Source organism: Thermobia domestica, chromosome 5 (assembly GCF_964235325.1).
Source record: "Thermobia domestica chromosome 5, izTheDome1.hap1.1, whole genome shotgun sequence".
Classification (NCBI taxonomy): Eukaryota; Metazoa; Arthropoda; class Insecta; order Zygentoma; family Lepismatidae; genus Thermobia; species Thermobia domestica.
In genome coordinates, this window is record NC_137458.1 from 84,936,834 (window position 1) to 84,963,525 (window position 26,692).

Sequence of the window (26,692 nt, forward strand, 5' to 3'; positions counted from 1 at the left end):
AGACGTTTTGGGACGTTATGTAGCAAATTTAGTGATTGGAAAGTTGAGTGAAGATGCTCCATCAAAATCCTATCTTATTGCGAGTAAATTGCTGGAACGCACGAATCATTCCACGATTGCTCGCTTTGTAAACGATGGTCTTAAAGTGTTGTGGCCGGGAGGAGTTCAGGAAGAAAAAGTCCTTGTTCTCTATACAGACAGTGCAGCGTACATGTTAAAAGCGGCTAGAGCACTTACAGTTTTCTATCCTCACTTAATTCATTTCACCTGTATGGCCCATGCTCTTCAGCGTTTTGCTGAAGAGGTGAAAGATAACTTTTGCGAAGTAAATCAACTAGTTTCTTCCACGAAAAAATGTTTGTTAAGGCGCCACAACGTGTTCAAGTTTACAGAGATCAACTGCCAGACGTGCCACTTCCTCCGGAGCCTGTGCTAACGCGATGGGGCACTTGGATACAGGCAGTACATTTCTACAATGAACATTTTCAAAAAATTAAGCCTGTTGTTCATTCATTTTCATCGGAGTCTGCTGTGTCAGTTGGCATTGCTCAGAAACTGTTTAATGACTCAAAAGTAGTGTGTGATATCACATACATAGACAGCAATTTTGGTTGGGTACCTACAAGCATTAAAAAGCTAGAGACTATTAGGGCGGCCTCTTCCGGAATCCATGAAAATCATAGGAGGATGCAAAGAGACTGCTGCAAGGTGTGTGTGTGCAGATGTAAAAAAAAGTTAGAAAGAAACTAAATGCAGTGCTGGAAAGAAACCCGGGTTACGACAGCCTATTGGTGGAGTGTGAGATTCTCAGTGGTGAAACAAGAACCACTCCTGATGATATTTCCCCCAACTACATACCCCTGTTGAAATACGCTCCTGTTGCCTCATCTAATGTGGAGAGATCATTCTCTGCACCAGGGGCGGATCCAGGGGGGGCGATCGCCCCCCCCAGAAGAGGGAAACTTTCTTATTTTATATATATAAATAAAACCCATCCCAAAGTTTGGAGCCCTTAAAAGTAGCAGTATGACAAGCCCCCCCCCAGAAGTCAGTCCTGGATCCGCCCCTGCTCTGCACACAAGAATTTTATTCGATCGCCGACGAAATTTTACTTCTGATCATTTGGAAATGTACCTTGTAACCCATTGTGCAACAATACACAGTTGAACTGCATTTCAAATTAAAAATGTTCATTAGTGGAAATATTCTTCAATCTTAGTTCAGCTGGTATTGTACGTATGGCAAGATAGCCCCCCCCCCCCACTTTAGAAAATTGAAACAATGACTAGGTCATTCGTTTGTACCGTTTGTACCGAAAATATTTTCGTTTGTACCATTTTCCTTATAGGAGAGGTCGACTAGGGGAAGGGGCTATCTTGGCGCCAAGATAGCCCGCCCGTATCACAGCACAAAAAATTGGAATACACCATTCGAAAGCAAATCCTTTGTACCGTTTGTACCGAAAAAAGTTTTGTTTGTATCCTGATAGTTTTCGAAAAAAAAGGGGGATGATATTTTAGGGAGGGAGGCTATCTTGGCGCCAAGATAGCCCCCCAGGTATCACAGCACAAAAAATTGAAATTCACCATTCGAAAGCTAAACGTTTGTACCGTTTGTACCGAAAAAAGTTTTGTTTGTACCCTGATAGTTTTCGAGAAACAGGGGATGAGATTTGGGGGCTATCTTGTACGCACGATAGGCCCCCAATGTGTACTTTTTCCATGTCCATTAATAAGTATTATATGTTTATCCATGTGAATTGATGTGTATTTAAAATTCTGGTTGTGCATATCAAAATTTAAAAAAAAATGAATTTTTCAGTAATGACTCAACGTTAGAATTGAATCGGCGATTGGGAAAATAGTGTGAGTCCAGAATAAACCATTTTGAAGTAAAGGCAAAAATAACACTAAAAATGTAGAACTACAAGTTGTAATGAAGAGCAGTGCAATTTGCAAGACCTTGCACGTTATAACAGAATGCTATAATGTCGACTGTACATTTGTGGCATTAACAAACGGAAGTTATTTTTTCAAATATCTCAAAATGCATTTTGTGGACTAGTAGTGGTTTTCCACTCACCGATTCAATTAAATTTTCTCTATTTCTGCCCTTTTCCTTAAGTAAATACGTATTATTCAGCAATGGCCTATTTGCTTTCGTCTATTGTCTATGAAAGCGGCAAACTTCTCGAGTCGTTAATGTGACAGATATAAACAGCTAATTTTTTCAGCTGGTGTAAAGCTGAAACGTGGAAAGACGCAGTTTAGGTGAGCAAACATTTCATCTTTTAGTTTTCTTTGTTTAAGATTATTTCTGTAAATCCAGTTTCTTTCTGAATTTGTACACACTTCGTTATTCTTTTTACGGTATTTATTTACGGAAAAGGGCACAAATAGAGAAAATTTAATTGAATCGTTGAGCGGAAAAACACTACTAGTGCACAACTCATTTTGAGATATTTGAAGAAAGAACTTTCGTTTGTTAATGCCACAAATGTACAGTCGACATTATAGTATTCTGTTATAACGTGCGAGGTCTTCCAAATTGTACTGCTCTTCATTACAACTTGTAGTTCTACATCTTTAGTGTTATTTTCGCCTTTAACTCAAAATGGCTTATTTTGAACTCACACTGTTTTCTCACTCGCCGATTCAATTTTAACGTTGCGTTATTCCCAACAAGTCCTTTTTTTTTTATTTGGATATGTACAACAAGAGTTCTAAATACACATAAATTCACATGAATAGACACATAATACTTATTAATGGGCATGGAAAAAGTACATATTAGGGGGCCTATCTTGTGTACAAGATAGCTTCCCAAATGCCATCCACTCTTTCTTGAAAATTATCAGGGTATAAACAAAACTTTTTTCGGTGCAAACGGTACGAACGACTTGCTTTCGAATGGTGTATTCCAATTTTTTGTGCTGTGATACGGGGGGCTATCTTGGCGCCAAGATAACACCCCAAATGTCATCCCCTGTTTCTCGAAAACTATCAGGCACAAACAGAACTTTTTTCGGTACAAACGATTTGCTTTCGAATGGTGTATTCCAATTTTTTGTGCTGTGATACGGGGGGGCTATCTTGGCGCCAAGATAGCCCCCCGCCCCAAAATATCATACCCTATTTCTCGAGAACTATCAGGGAACAAACAAAACTTTTTTCGCTACAAATGGTACAAACGACTTGCTTTTGAATGGTGTATCCCAATTTTTTGTGCTATGATACGGGGGGGCTATCTTGGCGCCAAGATAGCCTCCCGCCCCAAAATATCATCCCTTGTTTTTCGAAAACTATCAGGGTACAAACAAAAATTTTTTGGGTACAAACGGTACAAACGACTTGCTTTCGAATGGTGTATTCCAATTTTTTGTGCTGTGATACGGGGGGGGGCTATATTGGCGCCAAGATAGCCCCCCAAATGTTATCCCCTGTTTCTCGAAAACTATCAGGGTACAAACAAAACTTTTTTCGGTACAAACGATTTGCTTTCGAATGGTGTATTCCAATTTTTTGTGCTGTGATACGGGGGGCTATCTTGGCGCCAAGATAGCCCTCCGCCCAAAATATTATTCCCTGTTTCTCGAAAACTATCAGGGTACAAATAAAACTTTTTTCGGTACAAACGGTACAAACGATTTGCTTTCGAATGGTGTATTCCAATTTTTTGTGCTGTGATACGGGGGGCTATCTTGGCGCCAAGATAGCCCCCCCCCAGTCGACCTCTCAAGTAACCCTATAAGGAAAATGGTAGAAACGAAAATATTTTCGGTACAAAGGGTACAAACGTAGTACATACGAATGACCTAGTCATTGTTTCAATTTTCTAAAGTGTGTGGGGGGGGGCTATCTTGCCATACGTGGTATAGTTTAAAAGATATAGGACTGCTTTTTCCTGCATAAAATAAATATATATATAAAACAATACATTTCGTCTTAAGTTGCTTTTAGTATTTAAATTTGCATATTGCGTATAATTCATTTGAAGATTGGGCCGTGGTGACGGATGCGCATTTAGTGTAAAAGGTTCTAGATTTGAAACGGGGCCACACCACACGACATGGGATTTCTGACGTACAAATGCCGTATGCACTGCTTTCCTCGGGGCTTTCGTATTTCTCTCTAGCCGATTCACATCTTCCTTCATTCGCGTCTGATTTTTATCATCCTGCTATCAGTCACGTCAGTGACGTATGGCTGTCTCAGCTATTCAAGCATTTCACTTCATTGGCGGACTTGCATTAAGCAGGATAAAGTGTAGTAGATTTTCCTTTATATTTTCATAATTCGTTTAAATATGGCGTGTTAGTATTACTCATACGCGTGTTAGTATTACGTTTTCATAAATATGTAACATATGTAATATTACATATTCTTATATAATATTACATATTTCTTATATTTTTAAGCGATTTTTGTTATATATTTATCTACATATTTAGGGGGTTGATATTACATAAAAATCCGGACTCTACTCATGACATACCTATCATGGTTCTGGCCAAGGATCTTATAAAATAGAGGATCTGCCCTTACAACAAAATCTTGAATCCATACGTCACAGTTTCGCCACCTCTACTCTGCCCATTCCACCCAATAAGATCGCAATGTTTTGAGCCAACAATCATGGCGGAAACGAAAGTAGCCAATCAGACGATGGCAGATACGAGAGTAGCCAATCGGACGTGCCGATGCTCGGTTGCTTTTTGGCTTCATCGATTTAATAGAATGAAGATACATATGGGCAGATCCTCTATTTATAACATCCTTGGTTCTGGCTTCCCTCCCCTGTCCCGCAGTTTTTTTTTTTTTTTTTTTTAAAGCCTTCTAGACCTACTACTGAAGGGGATGCTGATAATATCACTTCGAAGTTAAGGAAGTGTACAACCATTGCCTTCATATGGGAGCTTCATGACCTGTCCCGAAAAGAAGAGGGCCTTTACGTTTATTTTGCATTACTTTCTAACTACTAAACATTTACATACAAAATTTCAGTGATTTATTATTTGATTCTCACAATATTTTGGATACATGAAAAACATGGGTAATGTTTATAACCCGCTCTATTTTCATTCATCGAATATTAGCAAAAGTGCTAGTTCTTCTCACGGGAACAATAATGTTTATGCATAATCTTTGAAATAAAGAAATATGTGAAATATATATATATATATATATATATATATATATATATATATATATATATATATATATATATATATATATATATATATATATATGCCCTTATCGATTCTCGGGGCTGCAACGTGGACAACAGCAGAAATGATTGGGTTGTCTGCCTCACATGGAATATGAATAACTGCACATAACACATAATTTAAATTATGACATCACCCAAACTCCTCCTCAGTCGAAAAACGAAAAAAATAACTGCTTCATACGCTATTAGTTCTGGTGAAGATCTATATCTGTATTAAATTTGGTGCCTCTAGGTCTAGGTGATCTTTTCTTATCGAAAAGTTAATATTTTGTTGTTATTAACGATACAGATTGGACAATATTGGGTTTCCAAACAAACTGGGAACTTTAATAGTTTTAGTTTTACTGACTTCTTTATATCTAGTTAAATGTCTTTTCCGTTGGGAAAATTAAAATTTAGAATAATCACATTATTTTAAAATCAAATTTAATGTAACTAACTTTCTTTTCTCGTGAGATCAGCGAAGTCTAGCAGTCCCGGGTTTAATTGAGATGAAAGATGAATGACTGTTGCAACTCACCAGATGGTGTTCGCATTGCGGAGTCCACCCAGTGTCGTGAGGACAATTGGACAGTTACTTGAAAGTAAGGAGGAGTAACTCACTCCGATCTAAAAAGTCACCATTTTACAGCGAAGGAAACGAATCACCCCATAGGTGTGGGTGTTACAAGGCTGTTCCGCCAGAAGGTTTCAGTTTGACAAAGCAACAGAGATTTAACCTTTATACAGCGGGCAGGGATTTGAACGAAATCAGAGTCTCACGTTGGGGGCCCTGGTGAGCCCCCTAATTATCACAGGGTAATGATTTATATCTTCTTGGAGAGTTCACGGAACACTGATTCCAGCGAGGTAGCACTTCGACAATTCCCGCCCTATTCGTAGAAGAAACAAAACAATCCTTAAAAATACGAAAAAATAGAATTTGGGGGCCATGACAACTCTTACAGTCCCTTTACGCTGATAAAATTAAGCTAATGTGTAAGCAATAGACTTATGACAATAATATGAAAGATGGTGGCCATTGCTGCAATACACAGCAAGATAAAAATTCAGAACATAATTCCTACGAAAACGCCCTGTATATCATTTTCGAAGAACTGTTGCAGACCTTTACGTTGTCGTCTCCCCACCATAGTACCACGTTATATGCACAACATTTTATTTTCATTATTGTCCGTAGAAAATACAGGAACAAATAGTATGCTTCTAGACCAATTCAGTGAAAAGATGTTCAGAAAATAAATGTAATTTACATAAAAAAACTGAGGCTCAAAAAATTGGCCAAATTTGCCCCTCCCCTACTCCCCCTATATAAGCAACAAGTGCTTTTGCAGTTTATTAGCGTGTAATGGACTACTTCATTGTTTCACATACCAATTTTTATGACTGTCCCCTCAAGGGGCGATAAACTCCCCCCCCCCCCAAAAAAAACCTGATGCAAAAAAGCACGATTCTTACCCTCCTCCTCTCCACCGTGACACCCCGACATATATATAAAATGCATATCGGCGGCAAGCTTCATCCTTCAGAAACATATTGATAGCAAAATTATCTTCCTAGCTTGACTAGAGGCTGAGCTATTAAGGTTTAAAGCCTTGATGCAGCAATTGCGTCCTTAAAGGTTAACTAAACCTCAAGAAGTCCGTAAAACAAAAACATCAAAAACATCCCTGTTTATTTCAATGAAAATAGAAGCACTCCTTCATATAAATCAATTGGCTATAAACCAAACATAGCATAGGTATACAAAAACTATAACGTTAGGAAACAACAAACAATAATATCATGCCCCAATCTCTTGTGGTAGTTCGCGTGCTAAACAGCGAGCTTCCAGCAGCCCCTTAAATCAAAGAAATCAAATTCTAGGACAACTAAAAATCATGTCATTGTGTATTGTTTGCACTGCAATATATACCTCTAACTATCGTGGCTACCAAGTGGCGTAGAGAACATAGCCCTCCATATGTCAGGCGTTTCCAATCAATACAATAAAAATAAAAATAATATAAAAATGTATATACCGTTATGCATTTTGTAGGCTACATGAACAATAATTTTGTAGATCAAAATGCAACTCAAGTAAACTTAACATGCAACATAATTGGAAAGCATATGCATCATACTACAATAATGTTGTTTATAAAATGGCGTGCATTACATTATATCAGCCCACAGGGAATTAAGAACTCCCACGATGTTGCTGATTATTTAAAATAAAACTTAAACAGGTGTCCAAAGCTATAAATATATAAATGAATATTTGTCTTCTTCGCTACCTATTTCCTGCACACTTGTGTACGCTACGAAGCAACTGAATGCTATATAGAAGTACAGAAGAAAAACAAAAATGGACCACCCATTACTTTAAAAAACAAAATGTATTAAAAGTTAGGTCACGAAACAACATATTTATGAGTTGACAAGTAATTGCTAAATGTGTATATTCCTTTATCTTTATTTTATTGTTGATTTAAAAATCACAAAAGATAATACAATAGCGGAAACGATCACATTTGGCACTTATTTTATCGTCATCTATTTTGTTTTCTGTGTGTGTGTGTGTGTTCCCCTTTCTTCTTTCCCTTTTTATCGTGTTAAAATTTTCACACTTTTAACTACACGTTTGCCTTTAAAGAAGCACGCATACTTACCAATCCTTCATAAAGATATAAATCATCTACTTATGTATTCTTTGTAGATTTTTGCTGTATTTGTTAGAAGAGCTTGTGTGTGGCAAATGATTAGCATCCGTGCAAAAGAGCCATTTTCGATTTCCTGTGATAGACTATGTGTGTGTCTTAGACTCCCAAGTTAAACCATCTTTGGTGTGAATGGTCCCGCGTTCGATTCCCGGTGGGGACACTCCGTCGAAAAAGTGTAAAGGCCAGTCATCTTGAGTGAGGTTTTCCTGGGTTTTTATCATTCACACGAGGCAAATGAAGGGATGGTACCTAGCATACAGGTCTCAGGCCGCTTCCTAACTTCCCTAATCCTTTCTTCCTTTCCTTTCCTGAGCTAACATGGTCGTAGATGCCGAAAGAACAGAAATCTATATCCTAATCCTTAAACCAATTCCAAACCAATGCCTAATAGAATAAAGAAAAAAACAAGTAGTAGTGTTACATATACACCACGTGAAGGAGTTTGGTTTGTATGGTGTGATATTTTCTCAATTAATACTGAAACCGGAAGTCATAATAGATTTTTATCACTTCTGGTTTTAATAACGGAGATGAAATATATTCTTGAAGCACTAACTGTGAGCAAGAAACCGCTTCTTGCTACCTATTACCGCTTTTGCTCTATAGTTAAAACCGGAAATGGATCCTCTCTATCACTTCCGGTTTGAATGTCACTTCCATCAACGAACTCAACACCTACTTTTTAACATTTTAAATCCTGGCTAAAACTGATGGTGACCCATCGACTAATTCCTGTTTTTTTTTCTTTTCTTTTTTTTGGTCTCCTGGGTGAATGGATGAATAGTCACGCAGACAAAGTTAAGAGTCTTTATTCCGGCGAAATTAAAATACCACTAATTTTACAGTAATTATGTGATATCTTCAAATAGATAAAAGATAATCGAAATGTGGATCAAGATCGCCCTAGACAATATTATTTTACATAAAAAACCGTTATCATGACTCACTTATCTGCTTTCGATTTCGAGCCATTTTGAAAATCGGCATTTATTTTCGCGTTTCTATACAGCTGAAAACGGAAAGCCACTAGGGACTTGTGATAACGGTACCTCACGCAAAATAATATTGTCTAGGGCGCTCTTGTTCCATATTTCAATTATCTTTTATCTATTTGAAGATATCACATAATTACTGTAAAATTAGCGGTATTTTAATTTCGCCGGGATGAAGACTCTTAATATGCAGTACAAAGGAGCTAAGTATACAGTATAAACTTCTTAAAAACATTGGGTTACATTTTACAGACTTTCACGCTAGGAAGAGTCAAAATTGAAACCGGAAATGGCAGAATTATCGATTCCGGTTTTTTATCAGAGGAACAAAATATCTTAGATCAAATCTGTTCTTGGGGGAGTTGAATCCATATCAAAAATCGTTTCTCACTACCTTTGACGATTCTTGCTCTATGGAACTCAGTATTGAAACCAGAATTTGTGAGGATTAGGATTAGAAATTAGGTATCTGGGCTTGCGGCATCTGTGGCCATGTTAGCCCATTACACGTATTAGGAATGACATACCGCGGCGATCACACTGCCCGGGCAAATGGAGAGGAAGAAAAAACTGGGAAACAAAGGAAGCGACTTGGGACTCTTATGTTAGGTATTATCCAAGTATTTGCCTGGTGTGAATAAGGAAAACCCAGAAAAACTTTCACTCAATGACTGGCCTTAAAAAGCTGTTACACGCCTTTTCGACTGAGTGTCCCCACCGAGAATCGGACCCGGGGATGCTCGTATCAAAATTATAAGAGATTTCTATGCTTCCAGTTTTAGTAAAGAGATAAGGATTAAGATGGAGCCTATTTGTGCTACACTGAGTCCATTTCAAGGAATCGCTTCTCGCTATCTTAATACCACTTTTGCTTTATGGTGATCAATCAGAGTTGTAACCTAGAAATAATAGATTTCTACAACTCTCGGTTTGAACAGAGCAGGGTTTCTCAACACAGAGGAAGTGAGAGGAATTAGAGATTGCGAACGGAGGTGATAAAGATAGATGTGATAAGGATCTTGCAGCGGTGAATTATACAAGGTGGTCCAAAAGTAGGTATACACAGCTGCATTGATCAAGTATAACATTCTAGTTTATAGATTTATTTACTTTGGCTGTTCCGAGCTTAAGACATAAGTAAAAAGATATTAAGACAAATAATAAAGAAACTAAGTCTACCCGATGGATAACAAAAAGAAATGATATAAAATGCAATGAGCTGATCACTACGGTACTGTGTACCTACTTTTGGGCCACCCTGTATTTTTAAAGATTATTTTGGGTTTCTTGTTTTGATACTTTTAAAAAAAAAAATTGTCAGGTATACCAAAGAATGTTAAACAAATAAATAATCGTTAAAAGATGAAATAAAAGAAGAGTGAAAGTGGTTGAAACATGTAGAAAGAGGTTGGTTTCGCTTGGGATCCTTTGTTATTCTTTCCAGAAGACCACTTGGATGCCAAACAGTCTGTCAAATTTGAAAATTTTGCAGAAGAGAAATTTGAAAATTTTAACACCTCATGACCAATTCACATTTCTTTACGTTGACAAACAAATGAGGTTTATGGTCTTAAAATTTACTGTTTACATTTTTTTTAAGTACCAATGCATAGATATGAATGGTCTTGGTCCATTTTCCATTACCTGGACTTAGATCACTTGGCATCAAAGTGGTCCACATACATATATGTAAGACATACATATATAACTGTTAGTAATACACAGCAATAATCAGAACTAGAAATTGATTATGAGGGTCCCTGGAACAGGATGTGACAAAAGGGGGTCGTGGTATGAAATAGGTTGAGAAATACTGGAATCGAGGAATAAGCGTGCCGTAGGATTTTAAATTACTCAGTGCACCAAAAAACTAAAAAGGTTTTTAAAGAAAAACGATTCCCTAGATTTTAAAAAAAAAAAACATCCATTTTGCCCTCTCCTAGCGCCAACCGTCGTCGCAACGGAAGATTGGGCATTTTCATTTAAGGTCAACACCATAATAATATTTCCTCAAGTATATATATATACAAAAAAAAAAATGCTTTGTCATTATCTATAATGGAAACATTGACCATGTTACTGTCCAATTTCACTCACGTATTAAGGCATAAAAAACACACACACATATTCATATACCACGACAAACACGAGAAAACATTTGTAATATTTCCGTTACCATACTTCTTTAAATATTCCATTCGCGTGCTGTACGGACACTAGTGACAAATGAATAGGCCAGCAAGAGGCTAATGCGGCAGTTGATTGGTTTGGACATTTCGAGGTCAAGAGACGAAAATCACAATTTAATATTCTCTCTCCTCCAACAACACTGACAATGATCACTTCTTCATTGTTTGGCGACAATGATGTATACCGCGGTGTTAAGGGTTTGGACAATACTGGAAGAGCACACAATACCGTATGCATAGAACAGACTCTTCGACTCTATCAGCTTCTCTTTCATCTAATAAACAACAGATTCCATGAATTTAACTCACATGCAGAACTGATGTTTGTTCTCTTGAGTAAAGCAAGCATTTAAAGAAATCGAGTTTCATCGTTAAACATTTTAATATCGTTAGGATAGCAATGACGAAAGAAACCTTTAGGAGAAAGAAAAGACTATTTTATTGGAACTTGAATAAAGAGTTGATAAAAAGACATAAAATGCTGCGTATGGAGTATTGTATTGTATGGATCAGAAACATGGACATTACGCAAAAAGGGATGAAAAACGAGTGGATGTTTTCGAAATGTGAGTGTGGAGGAGATGGAAACAATTAGGTGGGACAAACAGAAAATGAATGAGAGGGTGGGAGAAAAATAGAACAATTTTAGATATTATTAAGAAGCTCTATCACTGCGAAATTAAAATACCGCCAATTTTACAGTAATTACCTGATATCTTCAAATAGATAAAAGATAATTGAAAAGTGGAAAAAGACCTCCTAGACAATGTTATTTTGCATGAGTTACCGTTATCACGAGTCACCTAGTAGATTTCCGTTTGCAGTTATTTAGAAACGCGAAAATAAATGCCGATTTTCTAAATGGTTGGAAATCGAAAGCAGATAAGTGAGTCGTGATAACGGTATCTCACGTAACATAATATTGTATAGGGAGGTCTTGTTCCACTTTTCGTTTATCTTTAATCTATTGAAGATATCACACAATTACTGTAAAATTAGCGGTATTTTAATTTCGCAGTGATAGGGCCTCTTAAGAAGAGGAAGAGAAACTGGTTGGAACATTGGCTAAGAAGGGACGTGCTAGAGGGTATGATAGCAGGAAACACACACACAGAGAGAGAGAGAGAGAGAGAGGCGAAGGACAATATCAAAACAATATCGAAACAGAAATTGTACGTGAAGAAGAGGTTAGTGGAAGACCGTGGAGCATAGAAGCATCTCAGTTGTAGCAAGTGACCTGCCAATAATTGCAGAATACCCTTGATGATGATGATGACTAAGATCATGCAATTTACTGTGTGTGTATCATTGTTAGGATTATTGGCGTCACTGGTATGATTATGTGTATCACTGTTAGGATTATTGGCATCACTGGTTGGATTGTTGGCGTCACTATTATGTCACTGTTACGATTATTGGCGTCATTATTATGAGTACGTGTATCACTGTTAGGATCGTTGGCGTTACTGTTATGTCTATCACTGTTAGGATTATTGACATCACTGGTAGGGTTATTGTCGTTACTATTATGAGTATGTATGTTACTATTAGGACTATTCGCGTCACTGTTTTGAGGATGTGTGTCACTGTTATGGGTATGTATGTCACTGTTGGCATTATTGGCGTTACTGTTATGATTATGTGTACCACTGCCATAGAAGACCAGCCATATATCAGAATTTGATAGGGACCAGATGACTAGGAACGAGGATATCGGAAACAGTGTGACTTGTCGGGTGTTCGCGAGCTCCTGTGGTTAGTGCCTTCCAAAAGTGGAGAAAACACAGAGAAACCAGCACCAAACCACAAGACATGGGGCGGCCATATCTCATTAAATATGTTGGACGTTGTAGACTATGGTTGTTGGTATGCACGACACGATACGGCACAAACTGTTGCACAATTAACAGCAGACTTTAATAGTGGACAAAGTACAAGTGTGTGAGCACGCAGTTTGCCTTACATTGCTAGATACGGGCCTCTACAGTTGACTCCTAGACGTGTACCAATATTCATCGTACGGCATAGTTGATAACGACTGGAATGGAAATGCGCCCATCGTCATTAGACCACCAAGCAATGGCACAACGTTGCCTGGTCCGATGAATCATGATACTGCCTTCATCATATCGATGGCCGGACTGGAATCCGTTGTCTTTCAGGGGAACAGCTACTCGAAACCGTGCACAGTAGGACGACAGCAGCGGGGCTTCATTACGATTTGTGGAACTTTCACATGGTCTTCTATAAGCCCGGTAGTGCATGTGGTGGGCACCATGACGACTGCTAACTATCGGTAGGTCATTACTGATCGCGTAGATCTATTCATGGCCTTCATCACATCGATGGCCGGGCTGGAATCCATCGTCTTTCAGGGGAACAGCTACTTGAAACCGTGCACAGTAGGACGACAGCAGCGGCGGCTGCATTATGATTTGGAAAACTTTCACATGGTCATCTATAAGCCCGGTAGTGCATGTGGTGGGCACCATGACGACTGCTAACTATCAGTAGATCATTACTGATCGCGTAGATCTATTCATGTCGGCCATATTTCCAACTGGCAATGGCATATCTCGGTGTGACAACGCTCTTTCTCACAAGGCCAGCGTTGTGCTGCAGTGGCCCTCAAACTCACCCGTCTTAACCCAACTGAACATCGTTGGAGTGTTATTGAACGTCAGATCCGAGATCATCTACCTCCCCCGCGAAATTTAAAGGGATTAAGTGAGTTGTGTGCATAGATGTAGTGCGCCATGCCTCCATCCAGCTACCAAGGTCTCATTGCTTGCATGTCAAATTAAACCACACTGCTGCTGTCCTGCAATTTGAATATGGGCATATCAGAGAAGTCAATATTTATCGCCACCTAAATGTATTACCTGACAGATATTTGGAGTCAACAGAAAACACTAACAAATATTGTCTGAATTTCTGTCAAGGGAATCTCGCATACTCATTATATGCAATATGTTCCGTTGTCCCTCCTGAAATACCATACGCTTGTTCTTATGTTAGTGTGAATTATTGCGAATTCTTCCTCACATGTGGAATTGAATCACGGTAGATATAATTCAATCTCTACACATAAACAAAGGAATTCAGAATATTAGATATCAGAAGTATGAATATTACTTATCATGGCTGTCCAAGTTGTTTTGAAGTACACTAAACATGTAAATAATTATATCATAATTAAAGTTATATTTTTTTGGTGAATTCATGTTTTCCTTGAAATAGCTAGTCCGTTGACTCACTATGTCAGTTTATAGCATATAAAATAGCTTGCCATTCCTAGTGTTAATGCATAAACGTGTACTAAATTCACAACTCACATTTTAAACAGTCTTAAAAATATATGAGTTCGACCACTTGCAGAAGTTTTATTTAATCGTATCATTGAACTCTCGAAGTTCCACAAATTTTAAATCTTTACTGGTCGAACCTTTCAGGTCATTGGCTTCCGGTTTGTTATTTGTTCATCTTAGCCATCAGTACAGTACAGAGCAATAAGCAACCAACGCACATTTCTACAATCAGAGCTGCAAATCGTTCTTTCCGAGATGCCACATAATACAAATACAACAGTGTTGCTAATAGAGGTGTTCCCCAAGGCTACGTACTGGGAACCCATTCCAATAAGAAGACCACCGACTGTTCCACTCTTGTTTTGTGGGTGGCTCTGAAAACTTGTTCTCTATTCTGTAACTGTTGCACGAACTGTGTACGTGCATGAAACACGATCTCTTGTCTCCACAGAGAACGAAAGCAATCGAAGGAATTTTACAGGTGGGCAGCAGCAGCATGCGATTTTTCTTCCTAGTCAATGACAGAAACAGTAGCATCTTTATATAGGTAAAAAAAAAATAAATAAAAGAAAAAGAAAAAGAAAAGAAAATGAACTGGATGGAACGACATGCAGCACAACGAAAACACGTATTTTCTGTTTCTCCTTGCAAACGGGTCAACCAGAACTTTTTTTCTTCTTTAGCAACATCTTAAAAATGCATTTCTCTTAATAAAAATTGTTATATCAGTAAGTTCAAAATGAAGAATAATTCAAGAATTTTTTATCCCTTTACAATCCCGGCTTTTTAATAGCGTTTCAGTCAAGCGGCTACAACATCTTTCCTTCTAGGATCATAGTTCATACCTAGTTTTTTTTTTTTTTTTTTTTTTTTACACAATAGACAACCTTACAAACGGAACCATTCACATTTCACTATCACGTCCCTGAGGCGGAAAATTTTGAAAGGAAATCGGGATTATTCTGATTTTTTTTTTTAAAAATTAGTACCCTTTGAACCCCTCCCTGTGCTAACGCAGAGATGTGAAAAAAAAAAGCTGATAAATACTAATCGGTGGACTGAATGTTTGTGCAAAATTTTTATCTTCTAGCTGCAAAATTAAGCCCGCCAAAAGATAAAAATAGGCTTAACAAAAAAATAAAAGATGACGTCATCACATCCTATGTCTCGACGCAGGAAGGCGTGAAACCATACATAACGTGTTCTACAATGCCTCTAGATTTGAAAAAACCTAAAAAACTAAAAACAAGTAAAAAGCTTTATAGGTTCTTTTTTAATCGAATAATGAATACACTACTTTAGTACCTTAAAATAGGTACTAGAAGTCCAAAGGGTTCAGTAACAATCAATAACGGTAACTTCTTCTAGTATAAACAAAATCGCACCCAAATTGATAAACCCATTTGCAAGATGTCGAGCAAGAAACATTTCAGTACAGTCAGTGATGAGCAAGGCTTTTCAGAAGGCCAAACGAAGAAGCTGGCCCAATATAATTCAATAATAATAATAATAATAATAAATAATAATAATAATGAATAATGGTGCATTCCACCTTCATTAACAATTGAAGTTCTTCATAATTTGGTTTAAACGGTGACGCACTGATTCTCAGAACTGAAGTTCAATGTTAGTCGAGTTATTAATACAAAGCTTTCGAAGTACCGTAATCCTGTTCCTCTTTTTATTTGTCACATCAGAAATCATGTCACAGGCCGGATAGAAACTTTCAGGGGGAAGCATCTGACTCGCGGGTTGTAGTCTGCCAATCACTGGATTATACATATAAATATAGGGTATCAGTATCTTCATCATCAATATGCACTGTACTGATGCCCAATATGAACAAATAACGAAATGAAAGCTATATATATTATATATATTTTATATATATATAAAACTTGAAAATCTGTCAGACAAATAGTCTACGTACAATTTTAAAATGCACAGATATTTTGATTAATCTTTTTCATGATTCTTTGTTCTACTAGTATCTGTCAATGTGCTTCTTGAAATAGTACCCTACCTAGAATACGATATATGGCTTTGAATCAGTGATTTTCTAGCCGTGACACTTATTCTGGAATTATGTTGAATGGTAGTATTCATGTTTTCCAAATTTATAATAGTCTAAACCTTCGAGGTTTCAGACTACTATACGGTATGCAGGAATCACTCCAGAGTTCTCGTGTGACTATGGTAGCGATGCGTGCTTTCGGCGCTGAAGACCTCGAGTTCGATTCTTAATTTCAGCTTATGTTGTTCGAATTTGACGTTAAGCTATTGGTCCTCGTCTCATAGTCTGTATTGGAAATGAACGGGCGACTCGTATGATCGAGCGATCTACAGAGATCTGTGCGAGATCTGTGGCGTACACAGCGTTTCATTACTGTGGGTTCAAGAACTGAAGTTCGTATTGCTTTTGGAAACCTATAATGTTTGCATCCGTATCTTAATGAGGTAACATTCCATAATATCTTGTACAAGGGGTTCAAATCCGGAACCTCCTTTGGGAACATCACTGCTGGCAATCACAACACCTATCTGTCGCTGGTTCAAAACCCGCTGAGGACATGATGGTGCCTTATTCATTTCACTATACTTATTTCATTATCATAATTTCATTTTCCATTATCTTCTTCAGTTTCCGAAAAATTCAACAAATAAATTAAATAAATAAATAAATAAATGCCAACGAACCACTAACCTTGGATCTATTTACAAATTGAATATCATTAAATTACTATTTCTAGTGAACTGTATGTCCTCATTTCACAATTGCGGATAATTCAAGCCGGTTGAGAATGCTCCAAGACCATTGCCAGAACTAACTTAAAAAGAATTAATTTTTTTAAAATAAATTCTAAGGCTTTATACCAATTTTTTATGTACTTTATTATTATACTCATTAAACAATTCTTGTATTATATATCTATCCATTTATAGGATCTAATTTCCTTGAGTACTATTTTTTTTTTTTTTTTACATAGGTTTTGTTTAAGAGTGCTGTAAAAACGTTCTACGACATGTTTTACGAAGAGACATGCTTAAAATTGAAAAAGTCGCAAAGACTTACGGTTCCCGAGATATGGCTCTTTAAATCTCCCGAAATCTGAACTTTTTTTTTTTTTTTTTAACCAATGTCTGGGGAATGATGGTCAGCTGTCCAGAGGCTACTTGTTACTTTTGGTACCAAAATGTTCACTATCTTCTTAGGTACTGATCAACACCAGTATGATCTCTCTCTCTCTATGACTTTTTGGCCAGTATCTTGGGAATGGAAAGAGTGACGCGAAAAATTCCATCACTCTCTCGGATAGTTTATGATGCTCTATGGAATAGAGAGCTCAACTTGAAAAATTCGCAAATAACAGACATACACACAGAGAGACGTAGAGATTTTAGTAATGAACTTTTTAAGTTCGTTGAAAAATAGCCCTCCCGATGATCTGCACTGGCTTTGGTAAAGGTGGTCCCGGGTTCGATTTCGGAGGAAGAGCAGAAAACAATTTCACAATCATTCACTCTCATTAATCATCCATCTTCTTTACCCTAAAGGGCATAAATGTGGAACGTTAAACTAATAATAATAATAATAATAATAATAATAATAATAATAATAATAATAATAATAATAATAATAATAATAATAATAATAATAATAATAATAATAATTTCTTTTCTTACGGGAGAAAAGTTCATCGAGATAATATTGTAAACATCGGAACGATTCCTGTACGGCAAGAGCCCTACAGATTCTTTCAAAGCGTGTTGATTACACACGAAAATAAGACACACACACTTTGTTTGATACTAGATAGGGATATCAATGTTAATTCTTTCCTGCAAAGCGAATCAAGCTTGTTAGATGTTGCAGGTCCTTTAATTTTGTCCCCCTTATATTTTCACATGATGTAACAAGAGGTCGGTGAATCACTCTCTTCGTATTCATCGAATTCCCTCTTGTGCGAATTGAGTCGTCGCAACGGACCCTTATCTCCAGTATTTTGCAGTAGACTCTATAGACCACACAACCACAAAATGGAAGAAAAATACCATAAAAAAAAAAAAGATGTGAGACATACCCTTGTTAGTGATAAGTATGTATTTCCACGTATATCATAACCACAAATGTATCTATCCATTATTTCACTACTCAGAAATGCTTACTAGGTTTCTGTCACAGAAACAGTACGGAATGACTGAACGTGACTGAACGAATCATTTCTTTGGTTTCGGAACGGCATGCTCAGTATTAAAAAAAATGTTCCAAATAATTCTTTCTAACTTTTTTTTGTTTTGTTTTGTTTTTAAGAAGAACGCAAGGCATAAAGCAAATGTTATGGTTACGTTCTCCACTTAGATTAGAATTAGGAATTAGATTTCTGAGCTCTCAGTATCTATGACCATGTTAGCCCGTCATGAAATATTTTTTTTTTCAGTTTTAACGTCCCTCGAATATGTCCTTTAGGCTAAGGAAGGTGATGATTAAGGTAAGTGAATGATGATAAAATAATTGATGGAATGAGGAAGTGGGAGGAAACGGAGAAAATCCACGGGCATGATATTGTCTACCGAAAATTTATTTGGCCGGGAATAGAACCAGGGACCCCATACCAGGTAAACGCTCTATCACTGAGCCACTATGAACTTCTCATTAGCCGTCACATATGAGGGATGACGTCCTTTGATGATCACACTATTAGAGGAAAGGGAAGGAAGGAAGCGGTTAGGGGAACTGTAAGTTAGGTACCATCCCGGCATTAGACTGGTGTGAAAGAGGAAAACCCCACTCAGGATGGCTGGACTAAAAAAGTCTCTACACTTTTTCGACCGACTGTCCCCATCAGGATTCGAACCCGGGTTCTCCATTTAGAATTCATCATTAATTCTGATCTCGTTAATTTCAAACTTCCTTAACAAAGTACAGAGAAATTCAAAGAATGAATTTTTAGGAAAGCCAGTGAATTATATACAGGGTGTTAATGAACTATACTGACAAACTGTAAGAGATGATTTCTTACATCAAAATAAGAGAAAAAGTTCATATGGACCTGTGGGGAAAAGTGCATAGTTTCAGAGCTAGGGCTGTCCAAAATCGCGAAAAAGCCAAATTTCAACAGGCCCTATTTCGAATTCCAGAAACTGTGGGTGGTAGTCCTTATCAACGTAAAGGAAGTCACGCATACGCAATCCAAAAATGCATATTTCATTAATTTTCAGTGGAAGTGCAGAGTATTCCATACAGGGTGAAATTCCCAGATATGCCATCAACCGAATTTTGAGATAGGCTCTTACTTTATGATTCGTCCAAAGTAGGCAAACGATAAGCCTTGATAGCAGTGAACACAGAATCCTTTGGCGCGATGTCGGAAGTGTTAAGGATCGTCAGCAGTACGGTTTTTCATACTCGGGAAATTGCATGCTGCAATGTTTTCTTTCACGCTTATAAGTGAAGAAAACGTGAAATATACCGTGACGAATGACATCGCATCACACATTATTCCGAACACAAAAAACATGGAGCTTCCGATTCCTAACACTTCCGACTTCACTCTGAAGCATTGGATGTCCATTGTTGCCAAAGCTTACTTCTGCCTACCTTGAACCCTCTTTGAAATCAGGCTATATCTGAAAACTATTGAGAGCATATCTGGGAATTACACCTTGCAGGGAATACCTTGTATACCTATTGAAAATTGACGAAATATGCTCTTTCGCATTGTATATGCATGGCTTCCTTTACGCTCCTAAGGACCACCATCCACAGTTTTTGGAATTCCAAATAGAGCTTGTTGAAATTAGGCTTTTTCGCGATTTTGGACAGCCGTAGCTCTGAAACTATGCACTTTTTGCCATAGGTCCATAGGAACTTTTTCTCTTATTTTGATGTGAGGAATCAGCTCTTACAGTTTGACGGTATAGTTCATTAACACCCTGTATATTAGACTTCCAAACTACGCTACGCATGACTATGGGAAGCCTTCTAGTCCCGTCTATCTGTTGACAGATATCAGAGCATAAACAGTAAGAGAGAGAGAGAGAAAAGATTTACTGGATATGAATTCAGTGACACAAGAATAGGTTACGTCTTCTTCCTTAACCCTCTATTATAACCGAAAGTCGTAGAGATAAAGAATTAGCCATTTCAAGCTAGATCACTACAGAGCGGGAACGACAATAAAATACGATTTTTTTAAAAAAAAAATATATATATATATATTAATTGATTTAGTTGCTAAGAATAGGTCCCACCTCCTTCCTTAACAGTGTTAAAAATGCAATTCCAATGTTGATTGACATAGAGCAAAAACGGTAACACACAGCGAGAATTTGCTTTTGCAACGCATTCAGTGTTCTAAGAACCGATTCCATCTCTAAGCTACTGTATTGCAACTCTCCTCTATTACAACTGAGTTCTTTGGCGTGAGAGATCCGCATTCGATTCCCCGTGGGAGCACTCTCATAAAACCGTGGTGTTGAAAGGGACGCAAAATTCTAAGGCAGTGATTGCCAATCTTATTTACCTAGCGCCTCCTTTGTAAATTCTGCATACTTCACGTTTCTCCTCCCCCTCCCCTTCCTAGCCATGGCAAACACAAATAGTCACAATGTAGCTTTTGGTTTTGCTAAAGCTAAATTGCAAATGATTATTACAACTGATGCTTTATTCATAATTTCATGGAGGTGGGGACCTTGCGTCGCCCTCTTGCTTACTCTCCACTTCCCTCCCCCTAGAGGAGGCGCGTCCAAAATTTGGAAAACACTACTCTAGTATAATGCAATCGGAAGTAATAGATTCAGTACTTCCGGTTTTAGAATTGAATTCGCACAGTTTGGAAGTCTACCGTGGTTTTACAAAGTGAAACCAAAAATGATGTGCTTTTGAAAAAGATATATGTACACCTGATTTTTTATTTTATTTTATGATTTTCTGTCAGGATTTTTTTGCAATATGAAAAAAAAATCCTGACAGAAATGGTAAAATTACATGCAAACTACAATTTTACAGGTGGTAAAATATAGGGGAAAGCATTTTCCATATCTTTTATCGACAGAGAAGCAAATGACCCAAAAATAACCAGCAATCGTTTTCCGCGTACTTGTAACACGAGGTTGCGCCGCTAGGGCGCTGTGGGAGCACTTAAAGAAGGTTAGGTTCGATTCCCTATAAAGTTATTTGGACCCACGTCTTCATACAGATTAATAAATCATGATACATTAAATTCTAATCAAGTTGTGACAATTGGTCACTGAATTAGATTACTGACAGTTTCACAGATCCGGGCATGATTCATCACTATTTCTCTCTTCTGTGGTTCCAGTAGGAAAAAGAAAGAAAAATCTGCTTATGGCGACATCCAGCGGAAAATTCTAAATACATAACTTTGTGGAAGACAAAAGTAGCTTCGTTAGTTCGTCAGTAAGAGTCGAGTAGTTGTGAATACGCTCTTGTATCCTCCAAATTACAGTAGAAAGAACGAGAAAAGGACCTCTTCAATGAACAGCTTCCTCCCCTACTACTTCCCTAACTTACAATAATAAAAAAGAAAGAAAAAGTGTATAGTGGAAAAATCTTTAGCATACAAATGCTTCAGAAATATTCAGATACTTACGTCTCACTTATATAACACACACTACAACCTCTCCAAGGCCTTTTGAAAATTTGAATCAATTCAGGTGAATGAAAGAGAAAGAGAGAGAGAGAGGAAGGGAAACGGCTTTATCAGTACTTCAGCCTTCTCACAGCATGAAAATAAAATGAAGCTATTAGTAATTCTGTTCACGTTAAGAATCTGCACGCAAACTACTTCACAATGTCTTCATAAGCCTAAGGGATGCCTTAATTTTCTTCTCCGATCTAGTTCTATTCCGCATTTCTATTTATATACCAAATCTATTTTCTAGTTTTTACTTTCGAGAGACGACAGAACGGAAGAAACTATGGTGATCGTGAAAAAAAATCTCGAATTAGAGATTTCAATGGATTTACACGTTTCTTGGCCCTTACGCGCTGAGAAGAGGATTTTTGCATATCTGTCCGTCTGTTCGTCCCAACGTATGTAAGTCGGCGATAAAAGTTCTTTTCGTTCCGTAAAATGTATTTTGGGAATAACGTGGTATGGTTGGAACGTACAGAAAAGTATATTATCTTTAATTTACTGAGAACCGTACAAAAATTGTACTTCAATTCTGAAGTTATTCATGGAACTAACTTTCATTAAATGGAAAGAACTTTTGTCGTTGACTGTACACTAGCCTAGAGGACGTATCGTTCAACTTATACAGAGAAAATTTTATTTATTTATTTATTAAATATAAGGCTTCCCAGAAAGAAGGGGTTTTAAATCTTCTTCCTACCTCCGAAAATAAGGATTATTTTAAAGTAGATGGGGGGGGGTTAAAATAGGCTTACTATATGTCCCGGTTTGACCAGGACAGTCCCGGTTTTGAGGGATCGTCCTAATGTCCGGGCCGGTTTGGTGTTTTGTCCCGGTCAGACGGAGAAATTTATTTTCCAGTCACAAAGTTATTTAACAACTTCTAGCGTTTTACCATAGAAAACTTTAATGAAAAAGTCAACAGTGAGAGAAATAATGCTCTGCAAAATGAACTTTATCAACTTTGAACCCCATGCACCAGAGGTAAACGACCTACTACTGAGCCACCGTGACCAGGTCTTAAATAAAATGGAACAGGTACTTAGCAGCAAATTCATCATAAAGATCAACATGACCAAAACGAAAGTTTGAAATGTGCAAGAAAAAAAATAAACGATAAAAATAAAAAAAAACACGAGAGATCACCTGATGAAAAAGGTGGAAGAAATCTGTTATTTGGGGAATAAAATAATAAACGATATTAGATGCAAAGAAGATGTAAAATCTACAGAAGTTCAGACGATGAAAACATTCGAAGAAAAACAAGTTTATAACCGGAAATAATTATTACTGATAATTAAAAAAAAAAAAAAACTGATGAAAGCATATGTTTGGAGTGTGGCGTTATATGGACATAGGGCATTATTATAGAATATGGAAAACGGGGAACGGTATATCCTTAAATGTGTAGTGCTACAGAAGGATTGAAAATTAGGTGAGTGGATAAGTATCAAAGGAAAAGGTGATGGAGGAAGGAGAAAGTGGGAAATGCAAAATTATACAGTGAACTATGATGCCTGTGAGGCAGGCAACCCAAGTTTTCCCGCAACGTTCGAGGTTGCATAACATTCAGGGATCATGTCGAATATATTGCTCATCGCTTTGCAGTGTAAGCCTGAAATACGTGCACGAACTCCGGGAGGTAATTCGTGATATCACAAGGAGACAAAAGTTTTCTTGTATGTTGCTGAATGTCACGAATCAACTCCCGAAGTTTGTGCACACTTTTCTGTTCTGTTCCGTTCCAGTTGTCACGATTCGAGTTTCAATTCCAAGTTTGCACTCCTGTCTCTCATACACGACGCCAAATTCGACAACATGCAAGAGGACTTTTTTTCTTCTTTTGATCTCACGAATCACCTCCCGGAGATGGTGCACATCTTTCAGGTTCACCCTGTATATTTCACGCATTTCTGAGAAAATGGGAGTATATTGAAGACTATTTAAAAAAAAAAATAGGACGAATAGACATATGAGACACGGAGGAAGAACACTATTAGTTATAGTAGGAACAGCAGAAAGAAACATACCAAGAGAAGAGCTATGATTGAAATATATGGATTATATAACAAAAAGTAGGGAAGAAAATATACATAGAAATGAAACCTTTGGCTCAGGATAGGAAAGGATGCACCAAAAACTGCGTCGAAAGGTTGCTGACCTGAAACTGCATTCTTCTTCATACTTACATGTCGATAGTTTATAACCATATTTGTTGCTTTGTCACCGTTCACGTCTGTACTCAGTTTAAGTGGAGTAATGCAAACTTGCAGAAGACTAACAGATCAATATTTCAACCCGTTATAAGAGATTCTGACTTTAAAAGTGGGCTTCGATCTGTCAAAACAAAACTGATACAAACAGAGAGAATAAAATTTCACCTCACGGAGGTAACTGTTTGTCGGATTAATGAAACTTAGAAAGTCCCCTGTCGCCTCTTAAAAAAAAAAAATAAAAAGTTTAAATATTGAACTGTATTCCTCAAAATTGATTCGTACTCTAACATAAAACTATTTACTTCTATACCAGAAAATGTCAACATCAAGTCTATCCATGTGTTGCCACTCCTGCAGAAAATTTACACGAGACTTCCACCTTATAACTATCCTCGCTAAATATACGGTATAGATGCACACACACACACACACACACACACACACACACATAGATACACACATACATACACAGAGAGAGAGGGATATGAGGGGAAATGAAGGAGGGGCAGAATCAATTTTCGTACTTTGTCCCGCAATAAGCGGAAATGAAAACGATAGCTGAGGAAAATGACATTTCGGCAGCTGGGAGGAGTCGACATTGCCCCAACGGCTTCCCTATAAACATCGTCATTCGAACGGAGAAATGATTTGAGGAGAATCATGAGGGGAAAAGGAGACGAATAAAGTTGCTCCGTGCGCTACGCAACTACGTTTTCACTCAGTCACTTAGTCCATTCCCTCAAATCATACTTGCAAGACTCGAATGGGAACTGGAAATTACTCACCTCTCTCTCTCTCTCCTTCGAACCACATATACAAACACGTTCAAACAAACTTCTATCATGGTCGTGGCACTAAACCTAGAAATAAAATGGGGAGCAAGAAATCTGATTAACACGGTTATGTAGAGTTCGTATTCCTTGCGAGAAGCCCCAAAATCATTAAAATCGATCCATCACCATATGAAGGATGTTGAAGGCAAACGCATACCAGCAGTCCAGTGGGTAAAGTAACAAAGTTGGACCATTATTATGATTCACATTAATTCCTTCTTTCCTCTTCAGTTGCGACATGTACTGATCGTAGGTTCTAATTAGAGAAACAATCTTCTAACAAAAGTTTTTGTCAATTTTAAGAGGTTAACGGACACAAGAATTTCTACAAAGTTTATTTCATTTAAATGTAGAAATACAATGTTGTATCTCTTCTTTAGAAAATCCCAAAGACAATGCAAACCTATTTGGATCATTAAACCTATTCACTCCAATAAAACAGGAATGCACTAAGTTCTCCAATTGCAGAAAAAAAGTCGCCTTACATTGATTTTTAAAAAAATTGTTTTGCGAAAATGTCACTACGCATTGTCACTTTAAAACAATGGTCCATATTGCCGTAAATAAAAGCCTGCATGCCGTAATATTTCTTACGTGCACTAAGTTTGTCAATGTTTACCATCATGCCAAGTTTGATCCAGATGGAATGAATTCGGTTAAATTCGTACAATGTATAGACTTCTATTCTTGATTTTCAGGGGAAAAATAAAAGAACGACGAAAATGTTCTTCTGCGCTGTTTTGTTCATGGAAAATTTCAAGGCCTTACGAAGGGAAAAATTAGAGCTCTGTTACTTAATGTCTTTTAATTAAGAAGATTTAGAAGTTTATTAGCTTCTCCTTTTATCCAGCGTAAACTTCAGAAGTGGGTATGATCCCCTTCTCCTACACTCTATACAGTCTAAGTAAATTTCTTCCGAGAGCTTCATGTATACAAATCATATTACCGGTATTTACAGTGAAATAGATTGTACTTATTAATTTTGGTAATTAAGTAGTATCAAATACGGTTAATATATATCCGTCACTGCTACAGCAAACGTTTGCCGAAATTTTGCATTACATTTGATACCATATAATTGCTTTTGATTCATATGAATATTTCTTACTTTTGCCTAAATACATTTGAATCTAATTTTTCTCCATTTTTGTCTACTGTATATCAACCTGACATTAGAATCAAAAGTTTTTTTTTTTTTTTTAATGCTAAATCGTACGGTTTTACAATGACTATAACTTTGTATCAAATTAGCTATGTTCAGTACTTACCCAACTCCTCATAAGAGAAACTCGTCTCTTAAATTTTTTATTCCCCCCCCCCCGCCAAGAAAAATGTGAGTATGTCCAACAAGTGACCTTGGTCTAGTAGGTAGTGTATGCACTGATGACGCCAGCGGGATGAACAAGGACGGTTACTCCCTCCCCAGTTCACTACTCCTGCCCCTCCTTATACATGTAATGTAGGAAATAATATCAAAATATCCTTTCTATATACAAAATAATTAGATCCCCCCCCCAAAATTACCTCTCCCTCTGCTTCTATCCCTGCCGTTACTGACTTCGTGT

At 37.3% G+C, this 26,692-nt stretch overlaps 1 protein-coding gene across 1 annotated transcript in view; it reads right to left on the reverse strand.

Moving 5' to 3' along the window:
• LOC145685971 (uncharacterized) overlaps positions 1–26,692 on the reverse strand; it is a 1,426,958-nt gene that overhangs the window by 960,530 nt on the left and 439,736 nt on the right.